This window comes from Lissotriton helveticus, chromosome 5_1 (assembly GCF_964261635.1).
Source record: "Lissotriton helveticus chromosome 5_1, aLisHel1.1, whole genome shotgun sequence".
In the NCBI taxonomy this organism is placed as follows: Eukaryota; Metazoa; Chordata; class Amphibia; order Caudata; family Salamandridae; genus Lissotriton; species Lissotriton helveticus.
This window is the reverse complement of record NC_136065.1, coordinates 626,035,962-626,053,289: the sequence shown is the minus strand read 5'-3', so window position 1 is coordinate 626,053,289 and position 17,328 is coordinate 626,035,962. Positions and strand designations below refer to the sequence as shown.

The 17,328-nt window shown below is 44.8% G+C and overlaps 1 protein-coding gene across 4 annotated transcripts in view; it reads right to left on the bottom strand.

The window, feature by feature from the left end:
• MUL1 (mitochondrial E3 ubiquitin protein ligase 1) overlaps window positions 1–17,328 on the bottom strand; it is a 934,495-nt gene that overhangs the window by 244,945 nt on the left and 672,222 nt on the right. The gene's annotated exons all lie outside the window — the stretch shown is intronic.

Below are 17,328 nucleotides of genomic sequence, written 5' to 3'. Positions count from 1 at the left end.
GTTGACAGAGTGTCTGCCATTACCGTTGGTTGACAGTGTGTCTGCCATTACCGTTGGTTGACAGCGTGTCTGCCATTACCGTTGGTTGACAGCGTGTCTGCCATTACCGTTGGTTGACAGCATGTCTGCCACTACCTCTGGTTGACAGCGTGTCTGCTATTAACTTTGGTCGATAGCGTGTCTGCCATTACCTTTGGTTGACAGTGTGTCTGCCATTACCCTTGGTTGACAGAGTGTCTGCCATTACCGTTGGTTGACAGCGTGTTTGCCATTACCGTTGGTTGACAGCGTGTCTGCCATTACCGTTGGTTGACAGTGTGTCTGCCATTACCTTTGGTCGATAGCGTGTCTGCCATTACCATTGGTTGATAGCGTGTCTGCCATTTCCAACAGTGGGCAGTGTGCCTGCTATAAGCAATGATTTCTAGTGTGTCTGCTGACAGTGTGGTGGAAGTCTATTTACCACAGTAGCAGGGAGACCCCGATTCCTAGGGTTGGAGCTGGGCCTGAAGACGAAGTTGCTGTCTGGAAGATTTCCAGCGACTGTCATGTTTGAGATTTCCGCTGGAAGGAAAGGTGTTTGATGATGCTGTCATGGGAAGCTCATTTGGATAAAGTGTTTTTTTTTTTGTGAAAATCTTTTTATTGATTTTTAGAAAACAACCATAAACGTGGTACACATGTTGTCATATACATACAGCTATTTCAATGTGTCATAAACATACATTTAGTGTTCGTCTTGCAAATCAATTATTTCCTGTTATATTGTTCAACGTTGTTATATCAGAGCAAACCAGTCAGATAAATTACACACCCATTATAAAAGAAATGAAACAATAGAAACCCAGGGACTAGAACAGGTCATATTGAGGAAAGGGTAGGTGGGCAAGGGGGCACCTCCACCACAACCCAACAGGTCAACCACTAGTGAGGCAGCTAGCACCCAAACCCTCCCTCAGGTCTAGTCCAGCTGGTGTAACCAACTCCTGATAGTCCACATTGACATTTAATAGTTCCTGCTCTCGAACAGGCTTACTCCGCCCCGGAAGGACTGCTCGGAGAGTGGGACAATAGATAACATTGCAGTGGTACCCAAATATCGCGGGGGCCTTGATGTAGGTGGCAGAAGTTCCGCATAGATCGTCTGCTGTTCCTGACAATATATTAGATCATGAAGCCACAGCTTAAACTTGGGTGCTCTGCCTCTTCCCCAGTGGCATGCCACTCCCCTTTTAACTTGAAGCAACGCCAAGGCCACAAATGTACGATGTTCCGCCCTTAGCCGCTCCACTTACCCCCAATAAAGCCATCAGTGGGGACATGTCAATCCGGGCATTAATCATAGTGGACAGAGCCTGAAAAATCTGCGCCGAATACTTATATATCTCCGGACAGCCTCATGCCAAGTGCAGGAAGTCAGCGCCTTCAACATGACACCTATCACACGAGTCGGTATCCCTCAATTTGTATCTATACATTCTGGCTGGGCTGCCTATGAGGCAAAGAACATCTTTCAAAATGCTGTGCATCGCTCATAAAACTTTGCATAATACTAGTCCTTACATCCTGCGGAACAGAATCAAGCTCTATGCCCCAGTTCGGAACTTACGTTCACAAGCCACAGCTAAAGCAGTCACCACACGAATAAAATTATCCAGGATGGGTGGACGTGCCTTTTCGCACCTTGCCGCTAAGTGTTGGAATGACTTGCCTATCGATCTACGATGTACTGATTGTTACCTCACTTTCAGAAAAAAACTAAAAACTGCATTATTCCCTAAATAGAATGATAGTAGTCCCTGGAAATTTGCCTATGGTTTACTGTTCAATTTTAGCGCCGTGATATCCTTGTTGGATGAGTGTCGCGCTTTAGAAGTACATATAACAATAACAATAACAATAACAATAATACAGTCTTTGTAGGAATTTATAGTGGATAATCCTAAACCTACTGCTAGCTGAAATTCGCTCAGTCTGCAGCTAGCAGAATTCCCACTGTTTATCCGTCAGAGTTATACCCAGTTCGAGGTCCCACCTTTCCCTTGCCTTTGCAGGTTGCTCAATCTTCTGTGTGTGTACTGCTTTGTATAGTATTGACACCAGCCGTTTAGCCTTCTCGTTCCGAAGTGTCAGCTGTAGCGGTGTAAAAGTCGGTGGCTCTGAAGGGAAATCAGGAGTAATAGAGCGAATTCCCTGCCGCTGGCGAATGTATAGGAAGGTTTCTAGGGGTGTCTGTGTTATATTCTGGAACACGTGTGCCACTGTGCGGAATAACCCCTCTTGATACATGTCCCCCCAGTTGTGTATCCTAGTGCGATCTTTAAACTTGTGGAAAAGTGTCTCCTGAAGAAGAGGCATGGCGGGATGATATACCAGCGGTAACAATGGCGAGTAAAGCATAGGCGCATCCAACATCTTACTCACATGTGCCCAGGCCACCACCGTGCAACTCACTGTGGTCGGCGTCTTATCCAGCGTGGGGGTCGGAATGTACACCGCCGCCTCAATGGGGAAGGGAAGAGTGAGCCAATGCTCCGCTGCCACCTGGGGCATATAACGTGGTTGATGCACCCAAAAATGGGCATAATGCGCATGTGCGCTGTAATAGTTTAATTCAAAATTAGGTACACCAAATCCACCCTGAGAATAGGGCCTCGTCAATACATCCTACCGTAATCTTGCGGTTTTACCCCCCCCACACTAATCGCGTCATTTCTGACCGCAACTGTTTAAAAAAGAATGACCCCGGGTGAAAGGGTATATTAAGAAACATATACAATAGTTGAAATAATATAACCATCTTTACCAAAGACACACGCCCGCCATGGGGAGAGGAGGGTAATCCATTTTGATATATTATCCGCAATTCGAACCATAGCGGTCCCGTAATTAAGACGCATCAATTCATCTCTATCCCTCGTCACACGGATGCCTAAATATTTCAGTTCATCCTCGCACCATGCCATCGGATAGTCCAATGGAAAGCGACTCATTGCATCAGTAAGGGGAAAGATACTGGACTTACCCCAGTTTATCTGGACCCCTGAAAGCAATCCAAACACTATAAATTCTCGAAGGATAATATTTAAGTTCTGTTGGGGGTTTCGTATGTAGAGTGTAATGTCGTCCGCATAGAGGGAAACCAATATCTGCCTCATGTTGCATTGCAATGCTCTATCACGGTGGTGCTGACGCAATTTAGCCACCAGTGGTTCCACCGCGATCGCGAACAACAGGGGAGACAGGGGGCAACCCTGCCTCGTACCTCTCGTTATTGAATAACCCTCAGAAGTTTTGCCATTAATCACTATTCTAGCTGTAGGTGAGCAATACAACAAACGTATCCAGGAAAGGAAAAGGGTGGGAATCCCATTCGGGACATCACACCAAATAAATAGTCCCACTCAATGGAGTCTAAAGCCTTTGTGGCATCCAGTAAAACTCCTGCCAAAGGTAACTCCGAAGAAACGTTATTCAATATTGTGAATAGGGTCCGCAAGTTATGGGATGTTGCATGCCCGGGCACAAATCCCGACTGGTCAGGCAGTATTAAATGTTCCATGAGTAGACTGAGACGATTAGCTATGAGCTTAGCTAATATTTTAACATCACAATTGAGCAGTGACAGGGGCCTATACGAATCACAGTGGTGCGGTGTTTTCCCTGGTTTTAATAGGGAGACGATGATCGCCTCTCTCATGGAAGGGGGAAGACGCCCTACCTCCAGTGCATCCTCATAGATCTCACACAGTATAGGTTTTATAAAACTCGACTGGGATACCATCCGACCCCGTGGGCTTACCCAACTGCTTATGCATGATGGCTTCCCTGACCTCGTCAAGCTTGAACGGGGCACACACAAATGTCCGCTGTGTATCGTTCAACCACCCCAGCGATATATCGTCCAAATATGCATCTAGGTTCAATTTTCCCATCCTAGTGGTTGTATACAATGCCGTGTAGTGCTCAGTGAAGGCATTAAGTATGGTCACAGTGTACATATATACAATGCCGTCCAACCCTTCCAATTCTAGGATTACATTAGAGCCTCATGACCTCCGAATCGTCTCTGCCAGTGCCTTCGCAGGCCTCTCCCCCTCGCCATAACGGCGGGCCCTCCAATACTTCCCTCAAAATCTCGCCTCTCTGCGAGCCTCATACATGTAGGCTGTGAGTTTCGATCTAAACTGAGATTGTGTTATGCCATCCGGCCTAGTAACTAATCTGCTCTCCAATGACTTAAGCTCGGTCTCAAGTGTACGTAACGTGTTCAAAATATCTTTAAGCATCCCAGCACCCTTTGCTATGCAAAAGCCTTGTAACGGCACTTTGAAAGCTTCCCAGATAATTTCTACGCTATCTACCGAATCCTTATTACGTATGAAAAAATCTTTGATCTCCACTCTGAGCTCCTCCTGAAACACAGTGTCTAGTAGTATGGTAGGTTGCAACCTCCAGCTGCTTCTGGGAGGACCATAATCTGTGGAGGACAATGTAAGCCATACCGGTGCATGATCCGAGTAAGTGCTGGCTAAGTGTTGCACTTGTAAAATCGCCGGACACAGCCCGACACTCAAGAAAATATAGTCCAGTCTCGCCCATGTCGCCGCCTGCGCAGTAAAGTGGGTACCCTCTAGGTCGTTAGGGTGCAAGTGTCTCCACGCATCTATCAGATTGTGGTCCGTGAGTGTGGAATGCAGCATGGCACAGGCTTTTGTGTAATGATGGGGAGCTGGTTGGGACCTATCAATATCTGGACTCCGTGCAATGTTAAAGTCACCTCCCCACACAATATGGTTGGACCCAATGTCCACAATCTATGCCCATAGTTCTGTAAAGTAGTGGGGGCCGTCCACATTAGGACCATAACAGCAGGCCAGGGTAACAGAATCAGACCCCAACCTCCCCCAAGTCAGGCAATATCTCCCCTGGGCAACCCACGTGGCTCCTGCTAGTGTGAACGGAGTGCCCCTCTTAACCAGAATCGCCACACCTCTCGCATAGGAAGAGAAAGAAGAAAAGATCCTGTGTGCCGCCCATTTACAAGCAAATGTGATGTTACGTCTTGGGTTGAAGTGTGTCTCCTGCAGCATTGCTACGTATACCTGGTGTCTGTCAAGATAGGATAGTATTTGGCGTCTCTTACGCGGGTCATGCAGCCCCCGTACGTTCCATGTAATTATGTTTAGTTTAGTGCTATCAATGAGGGTCATGAGCTAGGCCTTGTACATCTCTACAGTGCTCCATCGGATAGCATTGCCGCTGTTCCAGATCTACCACCTTTAGTCGCTCAACAACTGCGGCTCCAGTACAACAAGGACATTTCAAAGTAATATTAATCTTTGTGTACGACCATACAGTAAATCCCTTAGATGTGCTTATTGACAACCACATGTACCAAATAACCCCCTCGAACAAACCCCCCACAGACCTACGTCTATTCAACAAGAACTGCAAATTCCCTCCCCCCACACACTGAAGCAACCCAATCTTGCCAGAATCCCACGTCCACCCTCCCACCCTGCATCCAAATTGGAACCTCACTTCCGTTACCCTCCCCTCATAGTTCAAAACTTGTACTTCCCTGGGGTAATACCCATAGGGGGACCTTCTAGACAGCTACGCAGTCTCCTCGCTCCCCTTAAGTTCTCCTCCGACGGCGCTGCCGGCCCTATCATGAGGAGGGGGAGCATGCCTTGAACCACAAAAACATGTAAACAATTGAGCCATACTGGAAGGATCTCACCTCGCATCAGCTAGATTGTCCGACCCAGCCTACCAATCCGTAATAGTTCTCTTGGATGTGTGCAGATTACTTTGCTGGAGTCAGTCATTCCAGATCCTCATTTTCATTCATGTCACCATTCCGCTGCGAGGCCTCCAGTCACACTCCACCCCGGTTTGCTCGTTTCAATGTTCAGAGGAAGTCTTCGACTTGCTGGGGAGACGTGAAGAATCGCTGCTTCCCTTGGTGCGTCACTCTGAGTTTTGCTGGGTAGAGGAGTGCGTAATCAATTTGCTCCGATCGCAACTTCCGCTTGACTTCCACAAGCACTGCGGCGCTCTTCTTGCACGATAGGTGTGAAGTCTGGATATATGGAAAAGGTCTTACCATCATATGTCAACTTCTGCTTGTTTATCGCAGCTCTGAGGGCTACATCCCTGTCTCTATACTTAAGTAATCGTGCAATTATAGGTCGTGGGGGGCTTCCCGGCACCGGATGTGGACCGAGGGTTCTGTGTGCCCTTTCCACTATGAACTGCGAGGAAAAGGCGTCTTTGCCTATGGACTCCAGCAGTAGTTTTTCTATATAGTCCTCCATTCTACCAGTATTTGTCGATTCTGGTATGCCTATGACGCGTATGTTGTTGCGCCGACTGCGCGCTTCCAAGTCCTCATTTTTTGTGGCTATGACGGGTAGCAGTTTATCTATTCTCGTAAGTTGCACTCTATGGGTTGCAGTGACGTCATCTGATTCTGATATGTGTCCTACCGCCTCCTTAATGCAGTCTTCGTGGCCATCTAGCTTATGTGCAATGGCATCCATCCTAGAGGACATCCGGTCCACCTTGTCCACCACTGTTGCAAATCCTTGCTGCATCTCTTGTAGTATATTGGCCATGTCCAAGGCCTGTGAATTGGCTCCCCCTCCAGCGCGCTCAGCCAAGTCCTGCTCCTGGTCGTCAGCAGTAGATTTGCTTCCCTTTTTGCAGCTTCGAAATTTAGTTTTGGTTGACGAGTGTCAAGCTTCCCCATATTTCAGCAGGAGTGCGACGCCTTCTGCGTATGTATCAGGAGTAATCAAGGCAACCCCCAGTCTAGGGTGAAGTGTGAGGGCCAGCCCGAGTCACCACGTGGCCCTTTCGTCGTCAGCAGCTGATCCTGCCCCGTACTCTTGTCGCGTCAGCTTGCTCTGTCCAGTGCTTCTCAGCTGCTCTGACCTCACTGGGTCAGCTACTTGCCCAAGACTGTGTCCCGCTGAAGCATCACCTCATAATCGCCAGCTGCCTTCTCCACCAATGTATGGCGATTCACGGAGCTACTTGAGCCCCTTCCAAAGCCCTGTAGGGCACAACGGCAGCAGGTTGCTAAGTCCGTAAAACCGCAGCAGCGTGCGACATCCAGCACCCACAATATGGTGGGGGGAGTACAAGTGGCGGCCCGGCAGTCACAGTCCCCGTCAAACCACCGCCCAATGCTCTGCCGCTCCAAGGGGGTTTATCGCGCCTGTCGCAGGTCGCTTCAGGTGCTGCGCACCGGCCAGTAAGGGTCTCACTCCTCTTGCACTCTCGTCTCAGCCGGCTATCCACGCACTGCCACTGCCCATCTCCCCTCTCGCCACGGGCATCACACAGACTGTTCCATACCGTAACCGAGGCGTGTAGGGGAAGAACACTGCTCAGTATCTTCGCGAAGCCTGTCTCCACACCTCAGAACGGCTCTCCTGCCAAAGGCGCTTTCCCCGCAGCCGCCGTGGTATGTCCGGCCTCCTCAGTATATTTATTATCCTGCACCGGTGTTCACTAGATCTTCACAGTGGGGGGGGGGAGACACGCGCCAATCCTCCACCGCTGCGCAATGTGGGCTCCCCACAAATTCAGCTACACAGTCCTCGCCGCCTCCGTCAGTATGTCCGCATCCATCAATCACATCGCAACACCATTATGGCTCTCAGCGAAGTCTCTCGGGCAGTGGCCTCATGGAAACCTGCGCCGCCACCCCCAGCAGTACTATCTCCATAAATGCCTCCTTGGCGTCATGTTGCACGGGCAGTCCGCCTCTGCGCCGTGACTCGGTCGTGAGCGATAACACTAACTCACTGTGTTGTTGCTGGACGTGCGGCCTGGTTGCCTCGTGGTAATCCCCGACCTTTCCCAGCCACTGCAGCCGAGTCACAGCTCCATGCAGGTCAGGCGGGCGGCGCGGCTCAGATTTCAGGAGCCCGCTGCTCTGGTTGTCCGCCGCCGATCCTTCCGCACTTCACTCCACTTGTAGCCGCAGGGTAGCGCCACCGATCTCTCAACAATTTAGCCCAATTAGCGCCCAATTGTTCAGGATAAGTGGAGGATATCAGTTCCAGGAAGCAGGAGCCTCACATCAGTGTGGCCATGCTGCTTGCGCGCTCTCTAGCGCCCCCCTCATTGGGGTAAAGTGTGGATTTTTTTGTTAGGGCTCATTTGACCTTTGCTAAGAAAATGTAAGTGATGTCCAAGATGGTTGTTGTGGCCTCAGGATGAATTAATGGTGTATTTTCTACTGAGGCCATTGTCAATGGTGATTAACATCTGAAGGATGAAAGGCTTAGATGGCCATGCTGGGATTCCAGGGCGTTCTGCTGATTCCAGCTATCAGCAGTGAGGGCTTAACTTATTTCCCTTTTTTAAAAATCATTGTTATCTGTAGCCTCTGCTTTGACTTAAAGAGCACGCTTTAGTGCCCTGACTTCAGAATCCGTTAGAGTCTTTGAACTACCAGCCACCAAGAACCCTTTTTGTATGCGTGTAGTTGACTTAGAAACCTGTGAAGGTGGGCAAAAAATAGTCGCTACGAAACACTATTGTCAGGAAAGCACGGCCAACAGGGTGGCTACTGATGTGGCGCTTTCTGTACTGGATGGATGCAGTTGCTGCTTGTTCCAGCAGTCTCTCTCATCTCACCTGGTGGTACCACACGTCCTCCTCATATTTTGAAAGCCCTTGTGTAGCAAACACACCATGGGCCATCTGTTTCTATTGGACAGAAACCACTGAGTGGTGATGCGCTAGCACCTTTTTGGTTGGTACTATCACTTCGTCTGCTTTATCTTCCTTGCAGTTTTCACAGTCATTAGGCTGGTGGACAGCCGGAAAACTGTCACTTTTAAAAAGTTCAATATTATGGAAATGTTCATGTGTATGTTTGTTTAATTTCCAGCTGTTGTTTGGGATTGGTCTGTGTGGAATCCTTGTACACGCATTAGTCTGGTCCTCCTATGACTACTGCCTCCATAGTGTATGATCTTCAGCCTGTTTTTGGTTTCCGCGCCATTGTTCAATTAGGTAGACTAGTATTCTTGGAACATCCCATATTCACGAGAACATCAGAATACATCGGCTCTGCATGCAGCCATTGGACCTCGATGGAGCGAGTCGATGAGACGAGGTCCATGTGCCATCACGGGCTCAGCCTAGACTTGTCCAATTGAGATCGATGGTTCAGTGCGCAAACTGGGCTTTTGGCTTCTTCTCACATATTGACCCCACCATTTGATCCAACTCACAGTAGGGCTTTGGTTCTCATGCACTGGATGATCGTCCTCCTCCAAGCCTCACAGACGCATTGCCTTTAATCCCACCTGTCTGCTCGCCATTTCACTACTGAAGCGTGAAGGAGAGCGCTGTCTAGATATGTGAATTTTACCTGTCTCCAGAAAAAAAATTATTTAGCAATTTTACCACTCTCTCCTTTTCTCATGAAGGCAAAATGTTCCAGTAGAGTTGCAGTCACTTCAGCAGGGTCTCTTATCTGGCAGTCGAGTGCTCGTAAAATTCCTTTGGCACATGATTGCAAAGTCCCTATCTCTATCTTCACGTCACTGGCTCAGATCTGGCAGGAGTCATCACTTTGCACGGGCCAATTTTCTTCTTCTTACTTTCATTTTTATGTTGAGCCTGCAGCAGCGCACATGCCCTGCACTGGCGAGACTTTTAGTAAGGGGCTTTGAAAAGCTCACCAGAGGCTCGTGCGTGTGTGGCCTATTGCTTGCCGTTACCCACACATGCGCCATATGTTTTGAATTATCGTGCCCAGACACAGGTGCGATAATTCAAAACATATGGTCTGGTGCTCGCTCTTGCGCGCGCGCCACTCACTCCATCATCATGGCTCATTAAGCGCATGGCTCGCGGGCACTCTTATAGCGCGCGCACATGGGCTGCGCGCCACTGCTCCTGCTAGTTTATAAGAATAAAGAGTGACCCGTTCAGTTTCTATGTGGTTGAACCGAAGTCTGTGCTCTTTACATGCTGTTTTAATTTAGCATCTCCTAACCTTCATGCTTCCGTCCTCCTCAATCATTTTCTGTCCACTCGCCATGTTGGGAGAGATGGCTCCATTTAATTTTTAAGTCTGCCACTGCGACCTTCACATATGTTTTGGAATTGTTAATGAAGCAGCCTAAATATGCAAAGGGAACCCATGGTAATTAATTAATGTCTAAATAAAATAGTTTCCCTCGAATACAGCAGTCTTCAAGCACAACAAATCCATGTTCTATACTCGAACAATGGTGAAAGCTGCAGCGCTGGAAGACTTAATGGCCTGCTTTTCTTGTACGATTTAAGTGCAGAACTTTTCGTTTACATTTTGAGGATGGTATGGTGAGTGACTAGAATGCCTTGCCAAAACACCTGCATAGACACTGCTCATAAATGGATAAACATATTCAAGCAACAGTCTCCTCAAGTGTCCCTTCTGTCGCTCTTCTCCATTGAGGAGCAGAACATGTGGTGCATTTGGACCAGTCAACGCATGTGCTGTGTTTACTTACTTATTGCCTTTTTTAGAAACTTCTGAATGTGGGTTGAATGGGAGTATTTTTCTGTTTTTTCACTTATTTGTCCTACAGACACCACCACAGACATTAGCTCAGAAATCTGAATAGCAAGTGTAGCATTTGGGATTTTCCTATTTAAATATTCAGGTTTTTTTTAATCATATATTAAGGATGCATGCAAGGGCAAAAAAAAAAAAGAAATAGCTCACCTAGCACATGTCAAACATAACTTTTGTTACAAGTCCACTATTCACAGATTAAAAGGGTACGATGGGGAGTGGTACATGCATCATAAGAACAAGCCTTCCTCTGCCATTTCTGATGTGAGATTCATCACCTTCATACTCTTCAGGCGCCAGACTGAATAATCTCTCTCTCTCTCTTTCTCTCTCTCTCTAAATCTCTCTCTCTAAATCTCTCTAAATCACTCTCTCTTTAAATCTATTTTTCTCTCTCTCTCTAAATCTCTGTCTCTCTCTCTCTCTCTCTCTCTCTCTCTCTCTCTCTCTAAATCAATCTCTAAATCTCTCTCTCTCTCTCTCTCTGAACCTCTGTAAATCTCTCTCTCTAAATCTATCTCTCTCTCTAAATCTCTCCCTAAATCTCTCTTGCTCTAAATCTCTATCTCTCTCTCTCTCCCTCTCTCTCTCTCTAAATCTCTCTCTCTCTCTCTAAATCTCTTGTTCACTATAAATCTCTATCCCTAAATCTCTCTCTATCTATCTCTCTCTCTCTATATATATATATATATATCTCTCTCTAAAGCTCTCGCTCTCTAAATCGCTCTCTCTCTCTCCCCCCCCCTCAGCTCCCCCCTCTTCTCAATCTTTCCTCCCACTGTCGGCATTTTCTCGCTTTCAAACTCATCCAGAATCTTACATTATTTTTCAACTAGCACTTTGAAACCCGCAAGTCCTCTCCCAATCTCTCTCTCTCTCTCTAAATCTCTCAATCTTTCTCAATCTCTCTCTCTAAATCTCTCTCTCTAAATCTCTCTAAATATCTTGCTCTCTCTCTCTAAATTGCTCTCTAAATCTCTCTCTCTCTAAATCTCTCTAAATATCTTGCTCTCTCTCTAAATATCTCACTCTCTAAATGTCTCACTCTCTAAATCTCTCTCTCTCTAAATCTCTCTCTCTCTAAATCTCTCTCCAGACTCTCCTTGGGCTACAGAAGTTTATGTTCAGTTTTGGCATAGAATGAATAGCCACATGTGTAATGAGTGTACAGTGGGGGTTTAGCTTCCCTTGGCATAGCCATTAGATCTCGCCTTTGGGACCTTATAAGTGTTTAGTTATCCAGCACAATATCCTTGGTGCAACAACATCAACTGTTGCATGGCTAAACACTTATAAGGTCCCAAAGACGAGACCTATTGGCTATGCCAATGCTTGTTTTCGCTTAGTTACAGCATTAATATGTGGGGAAACTGCATAAGGACAATTTTCTCCCTGCGTCTAGGCCTCCTCAAAATCATTGCATATCCGGACTCTGCTTCTGTCTGAGTTTTTTGATTCTTGATTAAAATGTTTACTGAGACTTGGAATTAGCCTGATTTGTAATTGAAAGTAAAAGTTTGCAGGTCGAGCACTTTGGTGATAGAGATGAATTTGGAAAGAAAGATTTCAACTTGAAACACTCCCCTCACTGTTTATTGCGCCGTTTACTGCTACCTGGCTCACTGTCATCAGTACTTAGTCCAGTTGATGATGATACACATAACTATTACAAATGGGTGATGGATGTGTAATGAGTGCAAAGTGATATCTGATACCCTAGGGCAAGTTTGCATTGAATGATATGATGATGCTTTCCTGCCTGCAAGATTGCTTATGGTATCTGGTTTGCCAAATAGCTATGGGTTATATATAAGCTGAGTTGCTTATTTTCTGCTGTGACATGATAAAAAACACCTTACTGAGGATTGCAGTCAGCCTATTTTATTGATGTTGTCATTGCACCATTGTGAGACTCATATTGTAAGTTTCCTGGACTCTGCTGACCAGGACAAAAGATATATATATTTGCAGTTTATGTCCCAAACGTACAGGTAGCATACAAGACTGGACTACCCCCGTACAAGTTATCACCAGATCCACTGGGGGGGGGGGGGTTGCTGGGGGTTATATTGCTTATGGTTTGGAATAATGGCTACACCTCAAATGTCAGCCTATTACGACATGGAGGTCTACTGTATGTCCATGGACTGAATGTCTATGTGGGGTGTGAGCCAGAGTCTCAGGTGCCACTTCTCAGCCACTTCTTACACTAATCATTGTCATAGACATCCTTCCTACTGTCTTCTGTGCTCCTCATCTATAAACTGTTATAATTCTGACAGCTCTCTTCTACCTCTGACATATCATCCCAGTCTCTGACAGAACATCCCAGATCTATCCTCAATTCTAAGCACTTTCAGATCACGTCAAGCTCTAGTACTTTCCTCTCTTTCTACAGCTGCGCAGAGGTGAGCACCGCTATAGTAAGGAGATGAAAGAATGTGAGCACTGGCCGGACAGAATTCATCCTTGGAACTGAATAGCAAAACAGTGAAACCACTGAGACGTTTCCACATCACAGTGTTGTGTGCAGAATCGAGCCTGTGCTTTTAATTTTCACATTTTTTGTTTTTGACACACCAAAACGTTTGGCAGGTGCTTTCCAGTGAGAAAATAGCACTTGAATTGAAATTCTGAAGCGTGTACACCTTCAGCTATCTCACTGTAGGAGGGACATTCCCAGTCCCAATTTTGAGAAGTTGAAATGACTATTTATAATACATATCTTTTTTTATGGTTGGCCCTATGTTAGTACTTTTCATAAAAAACACACATCATTGGAGTCTTCATAACCCCTTCTTCTTCCGAGCCTATGTCACACAAAAAAATCCCCCTTTTTAAACTCTGGCTGTTAGGATTTATAATGTTTAGAGCTGGGTTTCCAGCTATAAAAATGTTTTTTTTTTTTGCAAAAGTGATAAATTAAAATACACTTTCTGAAGGTTAGAAGGATATATTCAAACTCTCCTAGACTTCTACTGACAGTATGGGAACCTACAACATCACACACACTTTAAGACTTCTATTGATATTATGAGGACCAGGAAGACACACCCCTGATCTGATTGGTTGCTTTCTGTCCTTAGCAACTGCACTGTCTGTGTGTGTAGAGAGAGAATATTTTTGTGTGTATAGGAGGGCATTCATCACACACACTGTCTGAAAAATAGGAATTATGAAGCCCTCTCCAAAATTTCACTCAGACAGCTGAGAGAGATCCCCTCAGTATGTAAGCACTGTAAACGTTATGAGGACCGGCTTTCCGGTCCTCATAGCGTTGGTGTGCAAACATGTTCTGGTCCTCATAAATATATATATATATATATATATATATATATATATATATATATATACACACACACACACACACACACACACACACACACACACACACACACACACACACACACACACACACACACACACACACACACACACACACACACACACACACACACACACACACACACACACACACACACACACACACACACACACACACACACACACACACACACACACACACACACACACACACACACACACACACACACACACACACACACACACACACACACACACACACACACACACACACACACACACACACACACACACACACACACACACACACACACACACACACACACACACACACACACACACACACACACACACACACACACATGTTTATATCACTCTATGAAGACCAGTGAAAAAAACCTACATTATGAGGGCCACCCTTTCTGATCATCAGAGAATCAAAATGATCATACATTTTATGTTTATACTTTAATGACAGTATGAAAGTTATATCAGATTTTCAAAAAACGATTATGGGAATAGTTTTGAGACTTTCTGACATAACCCCCTTATGAGGACCGCACATGTCCCGTATCCAAGAGTTATGAAGACCATTTTTACACACTACATAAAGACAGCAAACAGCTTTACGAGGACCGGTGTGTGTTTTTTTACAAGTCTGTTTATGAGGACCAGATTATATTTTACATATAGTGTCTTCCTATTAGGCACAGTATATATTTGTAAAAAAAACCAGTCTTTATTTGGATCCCTTTCGTATGTGACTGACAATGTATTACAGAATACATATGCATTTAGCAAACACTGCTTTCTTATTTCATCCAGCGAATATTTAACTGACCATACTGGATTTAAAATAGTGTATTATTTAGACAATACCTTTAAAAAATAGTTCCTAACTGCTAAATATCCATCTTTTCACTGTGTTTCCCTTTGAATTTGTGTAGTTCTGCATCCTCAATTCAGTTGGTATTTTGAACATTTGCGAAGTGAAGAGCTGCTTTTCAGTTTCCAGCCACATGTGCTATTTTCTTAAAGTAGTAAAAAATGTAGGGCCCGGATTAAGCATTGTAGCACTTGTAAAACTGCAGACGGGATCTCCATCTCGTTTGTTAAGGTGTATTCCATTCGTCCAACTCTAATTATGGCATTTGACAATTTGTAAGTAAATTCTGTCCATAAATTGTGAAAATCTGGTTAAACGTCAACTTCAACATAAGAACTTGAGGTCGCTCAGATAAGACCTGGAAGGCAAGAGTAGAGCTGAACCTATTTTGATCTTTAAAATGGGGAAACATAGGCGTTTGTCTTTCAGTAGCTATGAGTTTTACACATGTTTAGGTGCCTGATATGTCTGTGCTTCTATTGCCATCATATGGATCATATCTTAGTGTGTGTCAAAAAAGTGTGATCTGTTATCCATCACAACAAGGACCATATGATATTGTGTGTTAAACATCTGACCCTATTCTCATAACAATTACCTCACCATTAGGTCTGATGCAAATTTGTGCTGTTATCAATGCTACTGCTATCAAGCATGAATTTCTTTTCTATTCAATAAGGACTATATCACTAGTATATTACAATTGCATGTGGTTGTACCATTCACACTGAGAAACAGATAATATGGCATGCTACAAGATTTTGTTCTTTCATACATCACATTGAGGGCCACATCAAGGTGTTTGTTAGTAATATGAGCGTGTGCCTATTCATCACAGAGGACATTTTCATACTGTCAGGGCTCGACAAATCCGAAAAATGGTACTAGTCCTGAAGGTCTGGTGCCATGGAAAATCCCCTCGACCTGACTGCAACCCACTTGACCTCCGTCTCTGAAAACGGAGCAAAAGTGACAAGATAACAAGATTTAAAGGCATCTTTATTGCTCAATCCCTTTGTGAGCAATAAAAATGCCTTCAAATCGTGTTATCTTGTCACTTTTGCTCTGTTTTCAAAGACATAGGACAAAAGTTAGTTTGATTTCCTACTCGCCAGAAAGGGCGAGTAGGACCTAAAAATAGCTCGTCCTCATCCATTCTCACTCGCAAATGCGAGTGGGCGAGTGGATTTGTCGAGTCCTGTGTGTATTGCAGGGTTGTGCATGCTTTAAACATCACCAGGAGAAAAATATTATGGAGTGTGTTACAAGTCAATGCTTGTTAGACCAGTCAGCCTTAGGGTGATCATCCCCAAAGCTTATTGCCTTCACCCCCACTATATTTATGAATTTGCTTTTGTTGGCCTTAGGACTGCTAACCAGTGCTAAAGTGCTTGTTCCCATTCCCTAAAACATGATAAAATTGGGCTACAGACCCCATTGTCACATTTAATTTATTTGCAAGTACCTAGTAAAGTGATATTGCATGTACACCCACAGCCTGTAAATTAAATGCTATTAGTGTCCCTACAGCACTTTTTGAGCCACCCACTTAAGTAGACTTTTTTTAACCTGTCCCTGGTCTGCCACTGCAGCTTGTGGGTGCAATTGTAAACTGCCATTTCCACATGTCAAAATAAACTTTTTACCAAGCATAAACCAATCTGTTGAGTACATATAAGTCACCTAAAGGGTAGGCCCTCAAAAGCACATAGGGCAAGGTGCAGTTTACTTTAAAAAGTTGGACATGTAGTTTTTAATCTGACATGTCCTGGTAGTCACTATTGCAAGGCCTGCCTCTTTCATAGCATACCATTGGGTACCTTATTACATTTAATAAGTGTTAATTTTTGATTGGGAGCAGGTAGGAAAGTCATGAATGGTATCAGAGTAATTTAAAACCATCTTGAATGGTAAATTCATATTTCAATCCTCAATTTTAAAAATGCCACTTTTTAGAAAGTTGGAAACAAGAAAAAGGTCTGGACGTACATTTTGGAATAAATACATTCATAAATAACCACCTTAGATTCTCAAGTAGTTATATTGTTTTCATTACACTTGTTATTTGTTCATTTATTTGTGGAACAAACAAGATGGATATTTCTTTCATGTCTTAAAGAAGAACAATTAGTACAAACATATATCAACAACACAATGGTAACAGTACTTTGGACATATAACAAATACTTAGGAAATGGCCAAACATGACAAAACAATAGACCCGTCCTTATTTTAACATAAAGAACAATGGCGGTACAATTCAGTTATGTGTTTCACTACATACACCTGCCATAACCAGCGACGCAGTTAAACAGTTACACCAGGCCTAAATGTCCTGTTTGTACTCGGTATGGGTCGGTTGATTGGTGGTGATTATTGCTGGCTGGGTGGGGTCGACACATTTCAGAACCCTATTTGATTTCAGGGTTCTCCTCAGGACCAGGACCTGGTCATTCACATTTGAGGTGAGGGAATTCTCACGGGTGATGATGCCTTATGAACTCAAGGGGTGTGGTCCTTTTTC